Raw genomic sequence first — 18,088 nt, forward strand, 5'->3', positions numbered from 1 at the left:
CCCAATGCCTACAAAAGTCTCGGTGAAAACTCATTTGGTTTAGTCATAGTCGATGATTTTTCTAGATTTACGTGGGTGTTCTTTCTCGATGATAAATCACAGGTCCAAAAGTTCTTCAAGAACTTCACTAGGAAGGCCTAAAATCAATTTGAAGTGAAGATCGGGAAGGTTCGCAGCAACAACGGAACGGAGTTCAAGAACACAAATGTGGATACCTTTCTTGACGAAGAAGGGATTTCACATGAGTTCTCGGCTACGTACACACCTAAACAAAATGGAGTTGTTGAGAGGAAGAACCGAACTCTTATTGAGATGGCGAGAACGATGCTTGATGAGTACAAGATGCCAAAACACTTTTCGGCGGAAGTGGTTGAGATAGCTTTTCATGCAACAAATCGCGTGTATCTTCACAAGCTACTCGGCAAGACGGCATACGAGCTTCTCACCAGTAACAAACCCCAAGTTGGATATTTTCGGGTATTCGGCTCAAAGTGCTATATTCTTGATAAGCATCGTCGTTCTAAATTTGCTCCTAAATCTCATGAGGGTTTCCTACTTGGTTATGGCTCAAACTCTCACACTTACCGTGTCTACAACAATTTCACCTGAAAGGTTGAAGAGACGGTAGATGTGAAGTTTGAAAAATCTAACGGCTCGCAAGTAGAGGAATTGCCAATTGATGTAGGAGACAAAGACCCTTCGGAAGCAATCCAAGACTTGTCTATTGGCAAGATTCGTCCAATGGAGATGAAGGATAGTACCTCGTCCATCCAAGTGGAAGTTTCTACCTCACGACAAGGTGAACCAAGAGTTGACACGAAGGCATCCACAAGTGGGACACGCCAAGATGAAGAAAATGAGGAAGTACACCAAGATGAACCTCATCAACCTCCTTATCCACCTAGACAAGAGAACAACAACATCAACAATGAAGAAGGCCAAGAAGAAGAACAAGATGATGAAGAATATGTTCCACCCCGACCCAAGCAAAAGCTCTCGCGAGTTCGAGCAAGAGTTTCAAGAGACCATCCCGTCGAGCAAATCTTCAATGATATCCAAACCGGGAGAATCACTCACTCTAAAACTTGTTTGGCTCATTTTTGTGAACATTGTTCATTTATCTCTAGCATTGAACCTATGAAGGTTTAAGAAGCATTGGAAAATCCGGATTGGATAAATGCCATGCATGAAGAACTACACAACTTTGAGAGGAACCAAGTGTGGACATTGGTCGAGAAGCCTGACAACAACCACAACATCATCAGTACCAAATGGGTGTTTCGCAATAAGCAAGACGAAGATGGACAAGTCGTTCGCAACAAAGCACGTCTCATCGCCCAAGGCTACACTCAAGTCGAAGGTATGGACTATGGTGAGACATATGCCCCCGTTGCCAGACTTGAGTCCATCCGCATCTTACTTGCCTATGCAAATCACCATGATATTACCTTGTACCAAATGGACATTAAAAGTGCTTTTCTAAATGGTGAAATTGAGGAGGAAGTTTATGTTAGAAAACCTCCCGGCCTTGTTAATCCTAAGAAAATCGATCGTGTTTACAAACTTCACGGAGCCCTTTATGGTCTTAAACAAGCTCCTAGAGCATGGTATAAATGTTTGACCAAGTTCCTTACTGAAAAAGGATTTGAGATTGGAAAGATAGATTCTACTCTTTTTACTAAAAGGGTTAATGGTGAATTATTTGTGTGCCAAATTTATGTTTATGATATCATATTTGGTTCGACTAACCCTCATTTTAGTGAAAAGTTTGGAAAGCTAATGTCAGAGAAGTTTGAGATGTCTATAATGAGTGAACTCAAGTTCTTTCTTGGGTTGCAAATCAAGCAAACCAAGGAGGGTACCTTTGTTTCCCAAACAAAGTATACCAGTGACTTTGATACGTCTACAACATATCTATAATTTATGAAGTAATCATGCCATGTTTACAATATTTTTATATGATTTTGGTATGATTTGATTAGAACTACCCGGACTGACACTGTTTTCAGCAGAACTACCGTGGTGTTGTTTTTGTGCAGAAATAAAAGTTCTCGGAATGCGATGAAAATCAACGGAGATTTTTTCTGGAAAATATAAAAAATACTGGAACAAAAATCTACCAGAGGGGAGTCCCATGGGCCCCCACGAGGGTGGGGGCGCGCCCACCCCACTGGGCGCACCCCTATGCCTCGTGGACTTCCCGTGGGGCCCCTTGACTTGTTCTCGACGCCAACCTCTCCTATAAATGCCTCCAGAAAATAACCTAGATCGGAAGTTCCGCCGCCACAAGCCTCTGTAGCCACGAAAAATCAATCTAGGCCCTCTCTGGCACCCTGCCGGAGGGGGCCATCATCACCGGAGGCCATGGAGGAGGATCCCGGAGCGGCCATCATCGCCATGAAGGCCAAGATCTAGAGGGAGAACCTCTCCCCATCCAGGGGGGAGGCCATGGAGGAGGAAGCACAAGGGGGAGAACCTCTCCTCCTCTCTCGGTGGCGCCGGAGTGCCATCGGGAGGGGAATCATCATCGCGGCGATCGTCTTCATCAACATCACCATTATCATCACCATCCTTGTCTCTTTTATGCGGTTCACTCTCCCGCACCCCGCTGTAATCCCTACTTGAACATGGTGCTTTAAATTGGTATGAGTTGTATGTTTTATTTTGGTGTTGTCCTATTGTGCCCTCCATGTCGCGCAAGAGTGAGGGATTCCTGCTGGAGGGTGTTGCAATACGTTCATGATTCACTTATAGTGGGTTGCTTGAGTGACAGAAGCATAAACCCAAGTAAGGGGGTTGTTGCGTATGGGATAAAGGGGGCTTGATGCTTTAATGCTATGGTTGGGTTTTACCTTAATGATCTTTAGTAGTTGCGGATGCTTGCTAGAGTTCCAATTATAAGTGCATATGATCCAAGAAGAGAAAGTATGTTAGCTTATGCCTCTCCCTCATATGAAATTGCAATGACGACTACCGGTCTTGTTAACAATTGCCTAAGACAATTCGCAGACCGATCCATCATTATTCCACACTCCCTATTTATAATATTTAGTAATATATTCTAAGTTTATTATAACAGCACCTACTTTTATATTTTATCTCTCCGATACCATGCAAAGTTATCCTCTTCATACCCACAATGTAGTTTTATTTCTCGTTTCTAGTTGGAAGCAAACGTTCAATGTACGTAGAGTCGTATCAGTGACAGATAGGACTTGAGAGAATATTGATCTTACCTTTAGCTCCTTGTGGGTTCGACACTCCATACTTATCACTTCCACCATTGGGAATTGCTACGATGATTCCCTGCACTTGGGGATTATAAAGCTCTTTTCTGGCGCCATTGCCGGGGAGCAATAGCGTGGGGTTGATATTCTCGTGTGTACTTGTTTGCTTTCTTCACTAAGTAGATTTTGTTTTTCCTTTTTGTTTCTGTTTAGTTGTGGGTGAAACATACAAAAAAATTAAAATAATGAAAATACAAAAAAAAAATCTTACTTGCCTCTCATACCTAATTTTTTTTTCAATAAGAGAAGTGATTGGAAGATTACGCATTGAAGAAATGAGGGTCGACCTTGAGCACTTGCTTTCATGCTCATGGAGATAATGTAAAAAGATTCATGGAAGCTTCTCTGAAAATAATTACCCCCTTGTATATATCCATTGTATTATAAGAATAATGTGCCAAGCCTTGGTTTTAGGATGATTAGATTGCTTGTTTACTTTGTGTAGTACAAAAACAGAAACTTTGGCTGTAGCGCTTGATTTTAAGTTTTTTTACTAGAAAGTCAAATGGGTCTGAAACTTTTTGCAAATTACTTCTGTACAAATTTTTTAAATTGTAATATTTTTAAGAATTTTTTGGAGTTACAGAAGTTTACTAAACTTCTAGATTACTACAGACTATCCTATTTTTGATAGATTCTGTTTTCTATGAGTTGTTCGCTTATTTTGATGAATCTATGGGTAGTATCGGGGGGTATGAACCATGGTGAAGTTGGAATACAGTAGATATAGTTCTAATATGAAATTGGACTAAGTTTTCAACAGTACCTAAAGGTAGTGATTTGCTTTATTACAATAACGGATCTCACAAAGTTTTTGTTAAAGTTTTGTGTGGATGAAGTGTTTGAAGATCGAGGAGCTATCAATATGAGAAGAATAAAGAGAGGCAAGAGCTCAAGCTTGGGGATGCCCAAGGCACCCCAAGTAAATATTTCAAGGATACTCAAGCATCTAAGCTTGGGGATGCCCCGGTTGGCATCCCATCTTTCTTCTTCAACAATTATCGGTATACCTTGGTTTTTGTTTTGTTCACATAATTTGTGTCCTTTGTGTTTTTGTTTTTCCTTTAAGAACCATGCTAGTATGAGGTAGCCCTTTATTGATTTATAGAATACTTCATGTGCTTCAATTATATCTTTTAAGTATGATCTTATAGAATTGCTCCTTGTGCTTCACTTAAATCTTTTGAGTATGGTTTTATAGAATGCTTCATGTGCTTCACTTATATATTTTGAGCTTGGATATTGGTTAGTCTATATTAATTGTAGAATGCTCCATGAACTTCACTTATATCTTTTGGAGTATGAATAATACTATCATCTAAAGTGGATTTAGAAGAAGTTTGCTCCCACTATTCCGAATGAGGAGAATTTTGCTTATGTGGAGAGTAGTAAAATTTCTATGCTCGTAGATCATGAAAAGAATGCTTTATGTGCTGGTTACATTGTTGAACTCATTCATGATGCTACTGAAAATTATTGAGGGAGGAATACATGCTCGTAGGAGTTGCAATAATATCAAGTTTCCTCTTTATGTGCTTAATGTTTTGAAGTTATACTTGTTTTGCCTTCCTATGCTAGTTGATTCTTGTTCCCATAAATTGTGTGCTCACAAAATCCCTAGGCATAGGAAGTGGGTTAGGTTTAAATGCTCTAGTCATATTCTTCATGATGCTCTCTTTATGTTTCAATTCTTATCTTTTATGTGAGCATCATTGAAATCATCATGCCTAGCTAAAAGGCATTAAAGAAAAGCGCTTGTTGGAAGACAACCCAATATTTACCCTACTGTTTTTGTGTGTTCTCCTGATTAAGCTACTGTAGTAATAATGTATTATAGATTTTTCTTCAATAAAGTGCCAAGTAAGACCTTTGGGAAGACTTGGGTGAAAGTTAATGTGATCTTACTGTAAAAAACAGAAACTTCGTGCTCACGAGATTTGCTGTCATATTTTTACAGAAGAGTGCGATTGAGTTGATTCTTTTTTTAGCAGATTAATAGAAAAATTCCTCACGTCCGCCAATTTATTTCATAATTTTTGGAGTAGCAGAAGTATGGTTGCTGTTCAGATCATTACAGACTGTTATGTTTCTGACAGATTCTGCGTTCATTGCATAGTTTGCTTGTTTTCCATTTTCTATGCCCTATATTTCTCAATATAAATTGTAGAAATGATATGGTACAGTAGGCATTGTGTGATAACAATTATGAATCTTGTCTTTGACAGTACCAAAGTGAATGGTTTACTCTTTATCATACTAACCTATCTCACAAAGTTCCGTTAAGTTTTGCGTGATTGAAGTTTTCAAGCTTTGGGTGAGATATCGATATCAGGAGAATAAGGAGTGGAAAGACCCTAAGCTTGGGGATGCCCAAGGCAACCAAGGTAATATTCAAGGAAGACTCAATCGCCTAAGCTTGGGGATGCCCCGGAAGGCATCCCCTCTTTCGTCTTCAAAACTATCGGTATACCTTACTCGGAGCTATATTTTTATTTGTCACGTGATATGTGTTTTGCTTGGAGCATATTTTCAATTTTACTTGCTATTTGAATAAAATCATTGGATCTGAAATCTTGAATGAAAAAGGATCCCCCATGGCTAATTAATTATTGAGAGAATTCCTTATTTGGCCCTCTCTTAAAATTTGGTTCCCTTTTTGGCCATAAAAGATTTTTTTCCCTTTTTTGACACTCAAACTTCATTTTGTTCCCTCTATGACATTTCCGTCAGTTTTGCCAACTAACAACTTAAATACACACATTAAAAGTCCATTTTACCCCTAGTGTATTTTGTGACCAAAATGGAAGTCAAAACAGTGGCAATATGAACTGGAATATATTATCAAATGAAACAAAATCTGCAATTATCCCCTATACAGTACAGTACACACATGCAAAAATTTCAATTGAAAATTTGGACAGAGCCTCCCTTGTATTTTGTACTCGACCACTACATGAGCATATCCCCTGTATGGTTTCAAAATTAACATGAGGAATTGGAATATATTACCAAATGCATATCCCTTGTACAGTACACATATGCACAAAAGAACACACATAATTGCTCCAGGTTCACATATATGCAAACAACCCACATATTTGGTCATCTACACACATTCAGGTTCACATACAAGTGACATACAATAGTCTGGGTACACATAAAGATGACATAATAGTCCAGGTTCACAACAGGTTGCATATAGCACGTAAAGAGCCAAGTCCACACATATATCACATAAACAACTTAGTTTTCAAAATGAAACATGATACGGAAAGTAATGACATGAGAATCACAAGCTAAGTCTCCTTTTGCCTCGTGTGCTCATTGAGGGGCTAGTAGGGTTGAATTTCTTGCTGCGTGTACTAATTGCAGGGCTGTCAAGTGGCACCATAGGAAGGTGTGGCGTAATTTCAACAACCTCTTTGCCTTTTCTTTTGGCATGTACCTTCACAGCAACATGTGTTTTCTTTTTGGCGACATCATGTTCGCCACAAAATGGGTTGTGTTCTTGATCTAGACATACACATACATGACATACAGTAGCCCAAGTTAACAATAGAACAATGCATAACATAACATTAGAACTGAACTTCAAAACTACCATAGGTTACCTTTTTGCTCCTCCGGATCCAGATTTACCACCTTTCCCTTTTTCCTTGGTTGTTTTCTCCAAGATTTGTCTATGGTGATAAGAATGCACTTAGAACACAAAGGCAAATATGTTGAATTTGGATCCACCCTGTAAAAGCAAAAGATCAATTGTGCACGAACATACTTGCTTCGTGTTTTAAATAAAAAAAGTGCCATGTGTAAACAGATTATCCAATATAACAGATTTGTTTTATACGAACATAATCTTTATCTATTGTTTCATTGTAGATTTGGAAGCAACAAATATCCATCTCTAACTACTCTGTTGCATCTTCGAACCATCTCAAGTACACTGTTTTATATGAACATAGTGTTGCATTTTGAGAAAAAACATGTCAAGAAAGGTGAAGCAAATATGTTGCATTTTGGATCCATCTCTAAGTAATCTGTTCGTTCAAGGACGTATCATGGCAGCAAATACTCAAATATAGAGAAGACATGCACTTACCCTTGTAGCCATGTCGGAGCACTTGCATCCGAGGCCGTCGGACCGTCGTCGTTCCCCTGCTTCGACGCCTCACTTGGACCTCCCTCTGCCTCCCCGCCATGGCCGCCCTCCGGCGTCGCACCTGGACCTCCCTCCGCCTCCCCGCCATGGACGCCCTCCAGTGGCGCGCCTGGAACTGCCTCCGCCTCCCCGCCATGGACGCCCTTCACCTCCCTGCCATGGCCGCCTATCGACTCCCCGCCATGGCCGACCGTGGCCGAGACCGGTGCAGCGTCGGCCACGCCCTCCACCGCGCCGTCCATCCCACCACCAGTAGCAGCATCAGCCACGCCCTGATCCATCCGAGAAATTTTTTTAGGGTTAGGGATCGAGAAAAGGGGAATCGAGGAGAGTAGGGACGGAATCGGGGGTGTGACCCAGCGCAGCGCCCTATTTGACTGTTCGGTTAACCAGGTTTTTTTTAGCATCCTAGCAGGGGTAAGAAGGACATTTCTAGTCATAGTTAACATTGCTAACGGCAAAAACTGACATATGTGTCAAGGAAGGAAGAAAATGAAGGTGTGGTGTCAAAAAAGGAAAAATAAAATTTTTAGGGTCAAAAAGGGAACTAGATTTTAAGAATGGGTCAAATAAGGAATTCTCTCATAATTATTTGACTACTCAGTGTTCTTCACTTATATCTTTTTGGAGTAGTTTGTCATTTACTCACGCACTTCATGTATATCCTATGAGTAAATGGTTGAATGAATTGAATATCATAAATCTGAATTTATATACGTTTCATATGCTTATAACATGGGGAGTAATGACTTCACACATAATAAGTATAGGTAGTAAACTTATTGAAAGTTAGCAAACGCAGAATTGGTCACTTGAACAATTCATGAAAGAATATTGAAGGAAGAGAGATTTCACATATAAATATACTATCTTGGACATCTTTTGCAATTGTGAGCACTCATTAAAATATGACATGCTAAAAGGTTGATGTTGGACAAGGAAGACAACTTAATGGGTTATGTTTTCCTATATCCGAAACGTTATATTGTCTTGGATCATCCAACATGTTGATCTGGCCTTTCCCTCTCATGCTGGCCAAATTCTTTGCACCAAGTAGAGATACTACTTGTGTTTCCAAACATTCCTTAAACCAGTTTTGCCATGAGAGTCCACCATACCTACCTATGGATTGAGTAAGATCCTTCAAGTAAGTTGTCACCGGTGCATGCAATAAAAATTGCTCTCTAAATATGTATGATCTATTAGTGCGAAGAAAATAAGCTTTATACGAACTTGTGATAGGGAAGAAATAAAAGCGACAGACTGCATAATAAAGGTCTTTATCAGAAGAGGCAATATAAAGTGACGTTCTTTTGCATTAAGATTTTGTGTGTTCAACCATAAAAGCGCATGACAACCTCTGCTTCCCACTGCGAAGGGCCTATCTTTTACTCTTACCTTCTACCCTTAATACAAGAGTCACGGTGATCATCACCTTTCCTTTTTACACTTTTTCCTTTGGCAAGCACCTTGTGTTGGAGCGATCCGGATATATATATCCACTTGGATGTAGGTTTTCATAAATTATTATTGTTGACATTACCCTTGAGGTAAAAGGTTGGGAGGCGAAACTATAAGCCCCTATCTTTCTCTGTGTCCGATTAAAACTTTGAACCCATAAATATCACATGAGTGTTAGCAATTGTGAAAGATTAAATGATAGTTGAGTATGTGGAGTTTGCTGAATCAAAGCTCTTACATAGACCCTTCCTGAAAATAAGATGAATTGCAATTGTTTGATGACTAAGAGCACAATTTGTTAGTTTTCAAGAAAATTTATGATCTATACTTTAACATGTGAATAGCTTGTTACTTGATCATGAGAAGTTTCATGAGTTGAGCTACTGTTATGATATATAATGATGCTAGAAAAATTGATTGGAACTATCATTGATCAAACCTATGCACTTGCTAGCATTCATACTTCATAAATTATTTCTTTTATCATTTACCTACTTGAGGACGAGCAGGAATTAAGCTTGAGGATGCTAATACGTCTCCAATGTATCTATAATTTATGAAGTATTCATGCCATGTTTACAATAGTTTTATATGATTTTGGTATGATTTGATTAGAACTAACCCGGACTGACGCTGTTTTCAGCAGAAATACCATGGTGTTGTTTTTGTGCAGAAATAAAAGTTCTCAGAATGCGATGAAAATCAACGAAGAATTCTTCTGGAAAATATAAAAATATTGGAACAAAAATCCACCAAAGGGGAGTCCCATGGGCCCCATGAGGGTGGGGGGCGCGCCCACCCCCCTGGGCGCACCCCTGTGCCTCGTGGACTTCTCGTTGGGCCCCTTGACTTGTTCTCGACACCGACCTCTCCTATAAATGCCCAAACCTCCAAAAAATAACCTAGATCGGAAGTTCCGCGGCCGCAAGCCTCTGTAGCCATGAGAAATCAATCTAGGCCCTCTCTGGCACCCTGCCGGAGGGGGCCATCATCACCGGAGTCCATGGAGGAGGATCCCGGAGGGACCATCATCGCCATGAAGGCAAAGATCCAGAGGGAGAACCTCTCCCCATCCAGGGGGGAGGCCATGGAGGAGGAAGCACAAGGGGGAGAACCTCTCCTCCTCTCTCTTGGTGGTGTTGTAGTGCCATCGGGAGGGGAATCATCGCCGCGGTGATCGTCTTCATCAACATCACCATCATCATCTCTTTTATGTCGTCCATTCTCCCGCACCCCGTTGTAATCTCTACTTGAACATGGTGCTTTATGCCACATATTATGATCCAATGATTTGTTGCCATCCTATGATGTTTTGAGTAGATATGCTTTGTCTTTGGGTTGATTGATGATCTAGATTGGTATGAGTTGTATGTTTTATTTTGGTGCTGTCCTATTGTGCCCTCAGTGTTGCACAAGCGTGAGGGAGTCCCGCTATAGGGTGTTGCAACACGTTCATGATTCTCTTATAATGGGTTGCTTGCGTGACAGAAGCATAAACCCGAGTAAGGGGGTTGTTGCGTATGGGATAAAGGGGACTTGATGCTTTAATGCTATGGTTGGGTTTTACCTTAATGATCTTTAGTAGTTGCGGATGCTTGCTAGAGTTCCAATCATAAGTGCATATGATCCAAGAAGAGAAATTATGTTAGCTTATGCCTCTCCCTCATATGAAATTCCAATGACGACTACCAGTCTTGTTAACAATTGCCTAAGACAATTCCGCACACCGATCCATCATTATTCCACACTCGATATTTGTAATATTTAGTAATATATTCTAACTTTATGATAACAGCGCCTACTTTTATATTTTATCTCTCCGATACCATGCAAAGTTATCCTCTTCATACCCACAACGTAGTTTTATTTCTCGTTTCTAGTTGGAAGCAAACGTTCGGTGTACGTAGAGTCGTATCAGTGGCAGATAGGACTTGAGAGAATAATTATCTTACCTTTAGCTCCTTGTGGGTTCGACACTCTATACTTATCACTTCAACCATTGGGAATTAATACGATGATTCCCTTCACTTGGGGATTATTAGACTTATTCAAGAAGTTCAACATGAAAGAATGTAAATGTATGAATACACCGATGCCTACTAGTGGACATCTTGACTTGACTAAGGATGGCAAACCGGTTGATCAAAAGGTTTATCCATCTATGATTTGTTCACTGTTATATCTATGTGCCTCTCGTCCCGATATTATGCTAAGTGTGTGCATGTGTGCACGATATCAAGCGTCCCCCAAAGAATGTCATTTTAAGGCTGTGAAAAGGATAGTGAGATACTTAATTCATACACCAAATTTTGGCATTTGGTATCCTAAGAGGTCTTCTTTTGATCTTTTTGGCTACTCCGATTCGGACTATGTCGGTGACAAGATTGATAGAAAGTCCACTTCGGGTACTTGTCAATTTCTTGGTAGATCTCTTGTGTCTTGGTCCTCCAAGAAACAAAACTCGGTATCCTTATCCACCACCGAAGCGGAATACATTGCTGCTGGTTCATGTTGTGCTCAATTACTTTGGATGACCCAAACTCTTAAAGATTATGGGATATATGTGAAACATGTTCCATTGCTTTGTGACAATGAAAGTGCTATTAAGATTGCTCACAATCCCGTGCAACATTCTCGAACTAAGCATATTGAAGTTCTTCATCATTTCATTCGAGATCATGTTGCTAAAGGGGACATTGGTCTTAAGCATGTTCGTACTGATAAGCAATTGGCGGATATATTCACCAAACCGCTTGATGAGAAAGTATTTTGCCGTTTGAGAGGTGAATTGAACATCATTGATGCTTCAAACTTGGAGTAGAAACTCCATTGATACATGCAAGGCATGAGCCTTTGACTAATCCTTGATATTTCTCTTATGATGATGATCATATGTCTTGGATATATACTTGCACCTTTGCATGCTATCTAAACCTTGTAGGTACTTGGATGAATCTAAATCTATGAGATTGCAAATCACTCACATCTCGAGCAATCTCTACATCACCAAGTCTCTACAATATGGTGGTTGAAGCCAAGGAAGCATGAATCCCTTTAAACATATCCTTTGACAAATCCTATATATCAAATTTCATTTGGCATCAAATTCATGATTGTCATTTTGGATACACAAGTGCTCTTCCTTGCAAGACTAACCCATGTAGGTAGATGAACTCAAACTACAAGTGGTTCTCCCAATTATTGATGAGCTACATCAACCTTGAGCATCCTACAAAAGTTCAACTACATGATCAAGATCAACACCACCACCCAAGGTATGTTATTCCATCTTAGAGAAGCTTTACCCCAAGTCTAAACGATTAGTATGACCTACGATCAAATGTTCTCACTTGAATCCTCAGTCAATATACTCTAACATAGGTGACTTTGTCTCCGATCAATTCTATATGAAGTTCTCTAGTGTTTCTCTGAGTTCTTGCATTTGTCTCTTGCATATTTGTTCCCCTTCTTTATTCAAAAAAAACTTCATCTAGATCTATTTAATTTCTCTGTTTGTTTCTGCATTCCCTGCATCCAATTCATTGCAAATCCTTCAGTTAATTCCTTGTAAACCTTTGTGAGATCTTATTTGCCTAGTGAGCTGAGATGACAAGTGTTCTCTCTGTGTGAAACTCGGACACACCGGCTTGCCTCTTTCGGTCTAACCGAACCATCTTGGTGCTACCGAAGAAAACAACTCGGTGCTACCGATCTCAATGTTGAGAAGACACTTTGCCATTTGCATCCTACATATTTGTTCCAGCTCCACTCAATGATTCTTGTCCTCTATCTGCATCACATTCTATATGCTGCTTTGCTATGTGACTCAAGGACCAAACCCATTCGATTCAAACTCCAGAAGACCCTTCTTGGAAATTGATGTCAAAGGGGGAGAGAGAGATCACATCAAAGCTTAATCACTTCAAAAGGAGGAGAATACTTCAAAGGCGGAGAGTGCTCAATCACATCAAAAATCCCAGATGCTTGGTATTCAAGAGGAGATAAGTCACATGTCTTTAAGAGGGGAAAGACATGATAGCTTGTGTTATGATTATTGTTCTCTGTTTTATTTTTTCTCTGATTTCCTTTTTCCTACCTTCTCCATTATCCAATATAAGATTCAGGGGGAGAATGACCTCTAAGGGAAGGAAATCTTTGAATTCTTTGCATATCTTTACCTTTGGGGACATGTCTATATCCAATAAAGTACTTCGTACTCACTCTCTACATGTCATCCCAATCTTGGTACTCTCGTGGTTTACCGTTTGCTCTGTTTAGTAGATGTATCTGTGTTATCTAACCTTATTTACTCAGGTTCATCTCTTCCAAAGCCAGCTCAAGACCACAAGGTAAGTACATGCATCACACTCATGTGCATGATGATCTCTTGCTGATGTACGTATTGTTTGCAAGAAGGACTCATGAACATGAAGGTACAATTCCTATGTTCACATCATTTGCTCTAATGCATATAGCCAAGATACATGTAACTCATTGCTTGCTCTGTCATGCTTATGCATTCACATGCTCTTATATTCCATATTTACTTGATTGCATACATGTAGGGGGAGACTATGCATGTTACATGTTCTTCCAAAGCTTTACTTGCTATTATTTATATCTTTATCTAGAGCTTTAATGTATGTTGTCATCAATTACCAAAAAGGGGGAGATTGAAAGCACAAGTGCTCTCTAGTTGGACTAATACTTTTATCTAGTATATTTCACATAAGTTCAACAGTCGAGTGGTGTGGACAAGAGGATGTGGAAACCCCTTCAAGATGCTAAGGACAGAAGATTGGCAAAAGCTCAAGTGCTTAGGACTCTACATTTTCATTTTAGTGATCCAAGATCACATTGAGTCCATAGGAAAAGCCAATACTATTAAAAGGGGATGAGGTGTTGCTTAATGACTTCCTTGCTCAAAGTGCTTAGTGATATGCTCCAAAGCCCTCAACCACTTTCTCATATCCACATATGTCCCAAACCAAAAGTCAAACTTAGCCCTACCGATTTGATCTACCCGGCGCCATCGAGTTCTCTTGACATATCCACTGCCAGAAACCCTGATCAATTCGGTCTCACCGATGGGATCCCGGTCTCACCGAGATGGGCTTGCAAACTCTTTGGTTCCTGTTGCAATAATTTCGGTCTCACGGAGATATGTAATCAGCCTCACCGAGTTTGCTTAACCAACTCTCTGGTTAGCTTATTACCAAAATCGGTCCCACCGAGTTTGTGTAATCGGTCAAACCGAGATGAGGTTTTACCCTAACCCTAGCACATCGATCCCACCGAGCTGATCATATCGGTCCCACCGAAAAGCCTAACGTTCACATTTTGAACTAAATTGGTCTGACCGAGTTTTATGATTTGGTCCCACCGAGTTTGGTAAATTGTGTGTAATGGTTAGATTTTGTGTGGAGGCTATTTATACCCCTCCACCCACTCTTCATTTGTGGAGAGAGCCATCATAACGTGCCTACACTTCTACAATTCATTGTCTGAGAGAGAACCATCTACTCATGTGTTGAGACCAAGATATTCTAATCCAACCATAAGAGTCTTGATCTCTAGCCTTCCCCAAGTTGCTTTCCACTCAAATCATCTTTCCACCAAATCCAAATCTTTGAGAGAGAGGTGAGTGTTGGGGAGACTATCATTTGAAGCACAAGAGCAAGGAGTTCATCATCAACACACCATCTATTACCTTTTGGAGAGAGGTGTCTCCTAGATTGGTTAGGTGTCACTTGGGAGTCTCCGTCAAGATTGTGGAGTTGAACCAAGGAGTTTTTACGGGCAAGGAGATCGCCTACTTCCTGAAGATCTACCCTAGTGAGGCAAGTCCTTCGTGGGCGATGGCCATGGTGGGATAGACAAGGTTGCTTCTTCGTGGACCCTTTGTGGGTGGAGCCCTCCGTGGACTCATGCAACCGTTACCCTTCGTGGGTTCAAGTCTCCATCAACGTGGATATACGATAGAGCCACCTATGAGAACCACGCCAAAATTTCCGTGTCTCCAATTGCGTTTGCACACTCCAATGCCATCCCTTTACTTTCTTGCAAGTTGCCTGCTTTACTTCCGCTGCTCATATACTCTTGCCATGCTTGCTTGAAATGTATTGTGAATGTTTAAACTTGTGCCAAAACTCCACCTCAACTTAAAGAAATTGAAAACTGCTACTTTTCCTTATTGAGGGTCCCCCTCTAGACACCTCTTCTCAATCCTACAGGGCGTGTGAATGACAGGGTAGTGTCTTGACTGGTGGATAGATGGATTCATGCACAGTACTATGGGGGCCCAATTAGATGTCATGTCTACTCGACTCCCAATTAAATGGCTTCATGCATCTGTGTGTTCGCACATCAAGCGTCTTGAAAATTACAGGTGATATGAAGCTTTCCATGCTCCCATGATACGGGCTTCCGAGAGCCCTTCGATCTGAGATCGAACGGTTGCATGGCGTGATTCTCTACCTATGGGTGAATATCCTATCCTGAAGGGTTATTCTACAAAGTTTCAGCAACTTAGCATGCGACCGTTCGATCTCAGATCCAAGTGCTGCCAGCAGCCCGTATCATGGTCGCGCCTACCACGACTGTCACCTCGCTCGCGCGGTCGCGCCCTTGGAAATTTTACACGGCTATAAATGAGAATTTTTATTGCCTACTCCCTCCATCCATTTTTATAGGGCCTAACTTTTGAATCTCCCATACCAAGGCTGGTGTGCAAAGGGAGGAGCAGATTTTGGGCGCAGTGTAAATCTTGCATGCAACCTCATTTAAATGCCTAACCCACTCACCTCCCTCTCTACTATTAGCATCTCGCATGCAACTTCCTCTCATCAATTTTATGCATGCATTCAATTTAATGCGGCATCTAGCATGATTTCACAAGGAGGGCTCACGACTTGCGAGAGAGAATTGAAAGGGAGACACGTTGGGTATCTAATCCGTCCTTGTATAGATGGAAAAATGAAATTTGGGGTTATGCCTTGTATAGATGCATAGAGGGACTACTTCGCATGCATGAAACTACTTCCTCCATCCAAGTGCGTTAGGCTATCTGATATTGGCATGTCATACATAGTCATCACTTAGTCACTCATACAACAAGATTAGCTATAAGGTTGGTTATAAGAGTATTTTTTAGTTCTCTCTATCTCTTTCTTAGTAGTATTTATTGCATTTGCCAAGGAGCAATCTCTTCCAATGAAATGGTGCTTAGATGAGGTGCTAAGGGCATTAAATGGCTTAGCAACTCAAGTCCCCAATGCATAGGTGCTTAGTTTTTTGTTGCTAAGCTTGCTTCATTTAATTAGCTATAGACTCAAAATTGTCTTTTCACCTAGGTACACGCGCTTAGCACCGTTTCTTCCTGGGGTCACCAAACTAGTCTCTCTCTTCTTAATTAACTTGCCACATCAGACTTTATGCCTATGTGGCAGGCTTAGCACGTGGACGAGCAAGTATAATAGTGGGCTAAACCCCCTTACATGGCATTTTTGCATATGTGGAGGAGAGAGGCAAGGAAAAAGTAGAGGAGTGGGCTCTCATGCAAGAGCCAGCCTCTCCACGTGCTCCTAGACAAAAGCATTTAATACAAGGAGAGAGATAGAGAGAAAGTGAGAAAAACCTTATAGCCAACCATATAGCCAACCCTAGTGTATGACTAATAAATAATACTACTAACTTTTGATGACATGGCATGTTTATATACTCATGCAGCACTAGCAGCTGGCTATACTATTAACCATGCTCTACATGGTGGAGCATTGGGTAAGGCACCTGTATACCATGGAGGTGGTCAGGAATCAGGAGACTCACGCCGGTCGTAGCCCCGTAGTTAAAATGATAATGGCAAGTCAAATCACACAGCCCCACCTGTCCAGCAGTAATTCGTTGTCAAATCACACAGCCCTACGTTTGCAGCAGCCTACTCCCTCATCTTCCCGCGTCTCTGTCGAACCGACTAGGCGGAACTGCCCTGCCTACCGCGTGCGAAAAGCTCCGCCCTCAACTTTTAAATATAATTTCATATCCATGGATTGTGCCATGGAGCAAAGCCTTAAGAAAACGGCGGTACACATGTACGGAGTATATAGCACGCATGTCGCGTTTGTGTCGCACCCTAGATGGTCGGTCCGTCTGGCACGCCGCTCTCCGAATGGAACGCGCGTCATATTGCGTTTGCACACACATGTGGGACCGCAGTTGAGAACCGACCATAGGCACACTCCCCGGCCCCGCAAGTCAGGTGAGTTAATAGAAGAGAGAGACGAGCGATAGTACTGGAGCAGTGTTGTATAGATGTCAGTGCCTGGACTATCCCTGCATGACATGGAAGATCAGTTCCTCCATGCATGTGACCAGACTCTAGTAGACACGGCTAGATTGGCTATCGTCTACATATCGTGCAGGTTGTGTTGTAGAGGGTTGTAGTTCTGATGAGAAATCTAAAAAAAGGTTTCTTGTCATCTCGCAATATTAGGTGTCATGTGAGGGGGTCCTGGACTGAGGGGTCCTTGGGCGTCCGGCCTGTTAGCCATGGGCCGGACTGATGGGCTGTGAAGATACGAAGACCGAAGACTGCACCCGTGTCCGGATGGGACTCTCCTTGGCATGGAAGGCAAGCTTGGCGACCAAATATGTAGTTTACTTTCCTTTGTAACCGACCTTGTGTAATCCTAGATCCTCCCGGTGCCTATATAAACTGGAGGACTTAGTCCGGAAAGGGGAGAGACTCATTACCATAGTCATACAGGCTAGACTTCTAGTGTTTAGACATTACGATTCCGTGGTAGACCAACTCTTGTAATACTCATATCCATCAATATCAATCAAGCAGGAAGTAGGGTATTACCTCCACCGAGAGGGCCCGAACCTGGGTAAACATCGTGTCCCCTGTCTCCTGTTACCATCGACCTTAGACGCACAGTTCGGGACCCCCTACCCGAGATCCGCCGGTTTTGACACCCACATTGGTACTTTCATTGAGAGTTCCATTGTGCCGTCGACGAAAGGTTTGATGGCCCCTTCAATCATCGATAGTGATGCCGTCCAAGGAGAAACCTTCCTCCCCAGACAGATCTTCGTGTTCGGCGGCTTCACACTGCGGGCCAACTCATTTGGCCACCTGGAGCATACCGATAGCTACGCCCCTGGCCATCAGGTCAGATTT

General features: G+C 41.5%; 1 long non-coding RNA gene across 1 annotated transcript; it reads right to left on the bottom strand.

Annotated features, from left to right (window-relative positions):
• Positions 1-6,719: 6,719 nt before the first annotated feature.
• Positions 6,720-6,980, bottom strand: LOC125541355. Its single transcript, XR_007297497.1, has 2 exons — positions 6,899-6,980; positions 6,720-6,800 (listed from the first exon to the last, which is right to left on the bottom strand). It is a non-coding gene; the product is annotated as an uncharacterized LOC125541355 (long non-coding RNA).
• Positions 6,981-18,088: the final 11,108 nt, after the last annotated feature.

This window comes from Triticum urartu, chromosome 2 (assembly GCF_003073215.2).
Source record: "Triticum urartu cultivar G1812 chromosome 2, Tu2.1, whole genome shotgun sequence".
Taxonomy (NCBI): domain Eukaryota; kingdom Viridiplantae; phylum Streptophyta; class Magnoliopsida; order Poales; family Poaceae; genus Triticum; species Triticum urartu.